At 44.3% G+C, this 7,702-nt stretch overlaps 1 pseudogene; it reads left to right on the top strand.

Moving 5' to 3' along the window:
• The first annotated feature begins 1,712 nt into the window (after nt 1–1,712).
• On the top strand, nt 1,713–3,510 carry LOC124030587 (annotated as a pseudogene).
• Nucleotides 3,511–7,702: the final 4,192 nt, after the last annotated feature.

Here is a 7,702-nt window from a genome sequence, read left to right as displayed (position 1 = left end):
GGGCGTTAGGAACCCTGGTCTGTAGGGCGTTAGGAACCCTGGTCTGTAGGGCGGTAGGAACCCTGGTCTGTAGGGCGTTAGGAACCCTGGGTCTGTAGGGCGTTAGAACCCTGGTCTGTAGGGCGTTAGGAACCCTGGTCTGTAGGGCGTTAGGAACCCTGGTCTGTAGGGCGTTAGGAACCCTGGTCTGTAGGGCGGTAGGAACCCTGGTCTGTAGGGCGTTAGGAACCCTGGTCTGTAGGGCGTTAGGAACCCTGGTCTGTAGGGCGTTAGGAACCCTGGTCTGTAGGGCGTTAGGAACCCTGGTCTGTAGGGCGTTAGGAACCCTGGTCTGTAGGGACAAGGAGCCCTGGTCTGTAGGGCGTTAGGAGCCCTGGTCTGTAGGGCGTTAGGAACCCTGGTCTGTAGGGCGTTAGGAACCCTGGTCTGTAGGGCGTTAGGAACCCTGGTCTGTAGGGCGTTAGGAACCCTGGTCTGTAGGGCGTTAGGAACCCTGGTCTGTAGGGCGTTAGGAACCCTGGTCTGTAGGGCGTTAGGAACCCTGGTCTGTAGGGCGTTAGGAACCCTGGTCTGTTATAATGTATTCTCACCCCAGTCTATTTGTTGTTGATGTAGCTATACAGTAGTACTGTATTATACTGTATTATACTGTATTATACTGTATTATACTGTATTATACTGTATTCTCACCCCAGCCTATTTGTTGTTGATGTAGCTATACAGTAGTACTGTATTATACTGTATTATACTGTATTCTCACCCCAGCCCATTTGTTGTTGATGTAGCTATACAGTAGTACTGTATTATTCTGTATTGTACTGTATTCTCACCCCAGCCCATTTGTTGTTGATGTAGCTATACAGTAGTACTGTATTATTCTGTATTGTACTGTATTCTCACCCCAGTCCATTTGTTGTTGATGTAGCTATACAGTAGTACTGTATTATTCTGTATTATACTGTATTCTCACCCCAGCCTATTTGTTGTTGATGTAGCTATACAGTAGTACTGTATTATACTGTATTATTCTGTATTATACTGTATTCTCACCCCAGCCTATTTGTTGTTGATGTAGCTATACAGTAGTAATGTATTATACTGTATTATTCTGTATTATTCTGTATTCTCACCCCAGTCTATTTGTTGTTGATGTAGCTATACAATATTATACTGTATTATTCTGTATTCTCACCCCAGCCTATTTGTTGTTGATGTAGCTATACAGTAGTACTGTATTATACTGTATTATACTGTATTATTCTGTATTATACTGTATTCTCACCCCAGCCTATTTGTTGTTGATGTAGCTATACAGTAGTACTGTATTATACTGTATTATTCTGTATTATACTGTATTCTCACCCCAGCCTATTTGTTGTTGATGTAGCTATACAATATTATACTGTATTATTCTGTATTCTCACCCCAGCCTATTTGTTGTTGGTGTAGCTATACAGTAGTACTGTATTATTCTGTATTATACTGTATTATTCTGTATTGTTCTGTATTGTACTGTATTATTCTGTATTATCACCCCAGCCTATTCATCCTTCATCCTTTTATCCTTTATTTAACTCGGCAAGTCAGTTAAGAACACATTTATTTTCAATGACTGCCTAGGAACAGTGGGTTAACTGCCTGTTCAGTGGCAGAACGACAGATTTTTACTCTTGATCTTGCAACCTTCGGTTACTAATCCAACGCTCTAACCACTAGGCTATGCTGCCGACCCACTGTTATCCATCCCTCAGGTCCAGAGGTTTAGTCAGGAGGTACAGCTTCCAGAGGCCCGATCCTTCTATGGGTTCCAGATCCTCATAGAGAACATCCATTCTGAGATGTATGGCATGCTCATCAACACTTACATCAGGGACTCTGAGGAGAGGTACGTGACTATAGTCTAATGAGATGTATGGCATGCTCATCAACACTTACATCAGGGACTCTGAGGAGAGGTACGTGACTATACTCTAATGAGATGTATGGCATGCTCATCAATACTTACATCAGGGACTCTGAGGAGAGGTACGTGACTATACTCTAATGAGATGTATGGCATGCTCATCAATACTTACATCAGGGACTCTGAGGACCACATCATGAAGCATCTCAGAGTAGGTGTAGTGATCTAGGATCAGGTCTTCCCTGTCCATGTAACCTTATTCATTATGATCCAAAGGGCAACACTGATCCTAGATCAGCACTCCTCCTGTGTTATGCATTATGAACACAGGCCCTGATATCCTCACCAGGTGGCATATGAAGCCTATTTTGTCAGTTGAGATTATTGTGGTGAAAAGATGATAGTAGACTTGAGGAGGGTTTGGTTGGTGCATGTTTTGATCTACAGGCACAAATGTTCTACACCTGTTCTCCTTGTCTGTACAGGGAGCATTTGTTCAATGCCATTCAGACTATGCCGTGTGTGAGAAGGAAAGCAGACTGGGCGTCCAGTGGATCTCTGACACCAAATCCACTGGGTGAGTTCTTGAAAAAGGAACAGTCTCACAGCTGTAACATCCTCATTGCTATAGTAACAGTGTTCACCCAATGCACATGGCTAGGACATGATCCTCATTGCTATAGTAACAGTGTCCACCCAATACATGGCTAGGACATGATCCTGCGTTGCTATAGTAACGGTGTCCACCCAATGCATGGCTAGGACATGATCCTCATTCACTATGTGTGAGTGTCCACCCAATGCATGGCTGGGGACATGGCGGTCCTCATTGCTATAGTAACAGTAACAGGACATGGAAATGTTTCATTTGTGTCGTTGGATAGTTATTTTGTCGTTCATTCTTAGTTTAATAATTCAGCCTTCGCTGCCATTTATACAAAAAAAAAAATGTAATGCTGCCATTTTTTTAATTAAACCATTCACCCATGTTTGAATTCTTCTGGGGGAGCGGATTGCAGCGTTCGCTGCAGTGGAGGGCATCTTCTTCTCAGGGTCGTTCGCTGCTATTTATTGGTTGAAGAAGAGGCCTGATGCCTGGGCTCACCTACTCCAACGAGCTCATCAGCAGAGACGAGGTTAGATACTCTGTGTCCTTTCAACTCTGAACCTCCAAACCAGTTCCACTGGCTCTTTTAGTTGTTCCCTTCTAATCGGAAGTCATTTACACCTCCCAGAGGTGAGTGTAATTAATAGCCGGGTAGGTAACATAAACACAAAGTGTTTGGGGTCCCTCTTGGACTGGTTGAACAGTCCAGTTTTAGTCTCTTTTCAGGACATCTAAGATACATCTTGGATGCAGCACAAACATTTTCCAGTGAAGTCTCAACATTTTGCTGTTATTTGATTAGAAAAAGTAGCAAATAGCTAAGATTTATTTACCTCCCTGCCAATATAAGTGTCACTATAGAGTATTGATCTTTTAATGTGTGTTTGTATCTTCAGGGCCTGCACTGTAATCCCTGCCTGTCTGTTGTACAGCTACATAGTGAAGAAACCACGAGGACAGGGTGAAGGATATTATCACCAAAGCTGTCAGCATTGAGCAGGTGAGTCCGTGAAATGAATACTGTCTATCGAAGTAGATGCATGACTCTCGCCTAGTGCTGTTGACAGTATACCTCCACACCAGAGTCATGATGGCAGTCAAATTCCACGTGACCGTTTTAGGTGATTAGCTTCTCAAGCTCTGATGCTGCGGATGGTCATTAGTAGCCTACCAAACTTACTAACAGCCTGGTACTCAGCACTCTATTGTCCCACTAGTCACTTTGACATCCAGTACTAATCTAATCAAACACTCCATGAGAGCTCATCAGGTCATGTTGCGCAACATTTCAATAGGCTATGGAATTGCGTGAGAACAGAGTGATGGCCTCTATTAAAAAGAGGAGGATCCCATCAAACTATAGACTAGGCCTACTATATTTATTTTTCAACTTTCCTAATATGAAGCACTTGGCTTGTCTTTGCAACAGGAGTATAGCTTACCTGATGGGAAAAGCGTCCTCCATTCGCTATTTACAAGCATTTCACTACACTCACAATAACATCTGCTAAATATGTGTATGTGACCAGTAAATTTGATTTTGAAGTGCATTGATGACATATTTTTCCGCTGCCCATTTCGATACAGGTGCATATGATAAGAGTACATTCTAAATCAAAACAAATTTCACAAATATTTAGTATATTTAAAGACCAGATTAAATCACCAATAGTCTGATGGGTGACAATATTAGCCTATCACTTGTGAATGATATATTATTACATTTACATTTAAGTCATTTAGCAGACGCTCTTATCCAGAGCGACTTACAAATTGGTGCATTCACCTTATGACATCCAGTGGAACAGCCACTTTACAATAGTGCATCTACATATTTTAAGGGGGGTGAGAAGGATTACTTTATCCTATCCTAGGTATTCCTTAAAGAGGTGGGGTTTCAGGTGTCTCCGGAAGGTGGTGATTGATTCCGCTGTCCTGGCGTCGTGAGGGAGTTTGTTCCACCATTGGGGAGCCAGAGCAGCGAACAGTTTTGACTGGGCTGAGCGGGAACTGTACTTCCTCAGTGGTAGGGAGGCGAGCAGGCCAGAGGTGGATGAACGCAGTGCCCTTATTTGGGTGTAGGGCCTGATCAGAGCCTGGAGGTACTGAGGTGCCGTTCCCCTCACAGCTCCGTAGGCAAGCACCATGGTCTTGTAGCGGATGCGAGCTTCAACTGGAAGCCAGTGGAGAGAGTGGAGGAGCGGGGTGACGTGAGAGAACTTGGGAAGGTTGAACACCAGACGGGCTGCTGCGTTCTGGATGAGTTGTAGGGGTTTAATGGAACAGGCAGGGAGCCCAGCCAACAGCGAGTTGCAGTAATCCAGACGGGAGATGACAAGTGCCTGGATTAGGACCTGTGCCGCTTCCTGTGTGAGGCAGGGTCGTACTCTGCGGATGTTGTAGAGCATGAACCTACAGGAACGGGCCACCGCCTTGATGTTAGTTGAGAACGACAGGGTGTTGTCCAGGATCACGCCAAGGTTCTTAGCGCTCTGGGAGGAGGACACAATGGAGTTGTCAACCGTGATGGCGAGATCATGGAACGGGCAGTCCTTCCCCGGGAGGAAGAGCAGCTCCGTCTTGCCGAAGTTCAGCTTGAGGTGGTGATCCGTCATCCACACTGATATGTCTGCCAGACATGCAGAGATGCGATTCGCCACCTGGTCATCAGAAGGGGAAAGGAGAAGATTAATTGTGTGTCGTCTGCATAGCAATGATAGGAGAGACCATGTGAGGTTATGACAGAGCCAAGTGACTTGGTGTATAGCGAGAATAGGAGAGGGCCTAGAACAGAGCCCTGGGGGACACCAGTGGTGAGAGCGCATGGTGAGGAGACAGATTCTCGCCACGCCACCTGGTAGGAGCGACCTGTCAGGTAGGACGCAATCCAAGCGTATATTATATATGTATATCATATATTATGACCTGTGTATGATGCCCAGCAGAAGAAACAATACATTTTTGTATTCTAATCATAGTTGTACACCTCATGTAGCCTAGCCCATAGGCCTATATGTTTTTACAAGGTTTGTATCACAACTACAGTGGCCAAATAACTTAAAATTAAGCACATTAATCCGCTTTATAAGGGGCGTAGAGCCTAACTGGCATATACAGTGGGGAGAACAAGTATTTGATACACTGCCGATGTTGCAGGTTTTAAAATAATAAATAAATAATATGCCATTTAGCAGACGCTTTTATCCAAAGCGACTTACAGTCATGTGTGCATACATTCTACGTATGGGTGGTCCCGGGAATCGAACCCACTACCCTGGCGTTACAAGCGCCATGCTCTACCAACTGAGCTACAGAAGGTTTTCCAACTTACAAAGCATGTAGAGGTCTGTAATTTTTTATCATAGGTATTCTTCAACTTTGAGAGCCGGAATCTAAAACAAAAATCCAGAAAATCATATTGTATGGTTTTTAAGTAATTTATTTGCATGTTATTGCATGACATAGGTATTTGATACTTATGTCATGATACTTATGTCTACGAAGGAGAGGTTGAACAGGCTGGTAATAGGGGTTGTGACAATGGCGGCGGACAGTTTGGACACGTTCCAGATTCACTGTGAAATGGAGGGTCCAGATTGTCAAGCCCAGTTGATTTATACGGGTCCAGAGCTGTTGTCCTAGGTTGGAGTAGCCAGGAGGAAGGCATGGCCAGCCGTTGAGAAATGCTTGTTGAAGTTTTCGATAATCATGGATTTATCGGTGGTGACCGTGTTACCTCGCCTCAGTGCAGTGGGCAGCTGGGAGGAGGTGCTCTTATTCTCCATGGACTTTAGTGTCCCAGAACTTTTTGGAGTTAGAGCTACAGGATGCAATTTTCTGCTTGAAAAAGCTGGCCTCTGCTTTCCTGACTGAATGCGTGTATTGGTTCCTGACTTCCTGAACAGTTGCATATCGCGGGGACTATTTGATGCTATTGCAGTCCGCCACAGGATGTTTTTGTGCTGGTCAATGGCAGTCAGGTCTGGAGTGAACCAAGGGCTATATCTGTTCTTAGTTTTGCATTTTTTGAACGGAGCATGCTTTTCTAAGATGTCGAGGAAGTTACTTTTAGAGAATGACCAGGCATCCTCAACTGACGGGATGAGGTCAATGTCCTTCCAGGATACCCGGGCCAGGTCGATTAGAAAGGATTGCTTGCAGAAGTGTTTTAGGGAGCGTTTGACAGTGATGAGGGTGGTCCTTTGACCGCGGACCCGTAGCGGATACAGGCAATGATCACTGAGATCCTGATTTGAAGACAGTAGATGTGTGTTTGGGGGCAAGTTGGTCAGGATAATTTCTATTAGGGTGCTCATGTTTACGGATTTAGGGTTGTACCTGGTGGGTTCCTTGATGATTTGTGTGAGATTGTCTTCACTTGTAGCCTGTGAGAAAGACCTGACCATGTGATGGCGTGTGCCGCAGTCTGGGAGAAGGGCACACTGGCAGCAAAAGGTATTTGTTTAGGGTGCGTTACGGCCACACAAAGGGATGCAGCCGTGAAATTCTATGCATTGTCAAGTGCTTGTCAAATTGTGAACGAGTGACTGATGTAGTGTGTAGTGTGACAGCCTGCGCAAAAATACAAAGTAGAGCTCTATGCCTTTCAAGTGACTTTATTCAAATCATCATGAAGTCGCAACAAAGCAGCCAGCACAATGTAAGTAAAACATAAAGGCCAATGTTTGTGGAACAACTAAAGTTACATTAATAACTCTAAGATATGGGAGTACCTAAGCTATCTTTGATGAACCCCCAACACAGAAAAGCACAGTACGTGCACCCTCCCTCAAATGCGCTTGGAGAAAATGTCCTTCCCATTTTATTCCAGCTTGGTTCAAATGTTTTCTACATACTATAAAATAATGACACGGAATTCTAAGCTAATCTTGTCTGCTAAATGAACTAGTCCACAGCCAGATCAGGCTATAACGTTTTATACTATTCTGTTCTTCTGAAGTAGACTACATTTTCTTTCATGTTTCTTAGACCGGTCTAAAATAAATAATTTGCTTGTCAGTGAGTAGATCGTGCCCCGGGTTGTCCGCATCGGTGAGCGTAAGCTGTGCCTTGGAAGCCAGGAGATGCATGCTGAATGTGTTTATGTTAATTAACGGTCAATTACCGTGGAGACCGGACAGTTATTTTGCTTGACAGTCACCGGTTGACAAAATTTGGTGACAGCCACAGCC

Source organism: Oncorhynchus gorbuscha, unplaced genomic scaffold (assembly GCF_021184085.1).
Source record: "Oncorhynchus gorbuscha isolate QuinsamMale2020 ecotype Even-year unplaced genomic scaffold, OgorEven_v1.0 Un_scaffold_12766, whole genome shotgun sequence".
NCBI classification, from domain to species: Eukaryota; Metazoa; Chordata; class Actinopteri; order Salmoniformes; family Salmonidae; genus Oncorhynchus; species Oncorhynchus gorbuscha.
Note: the sequence above shows the minus strand (reverse complement) of the source record. Positions and strands in the feature narration are given on the sequence as shown.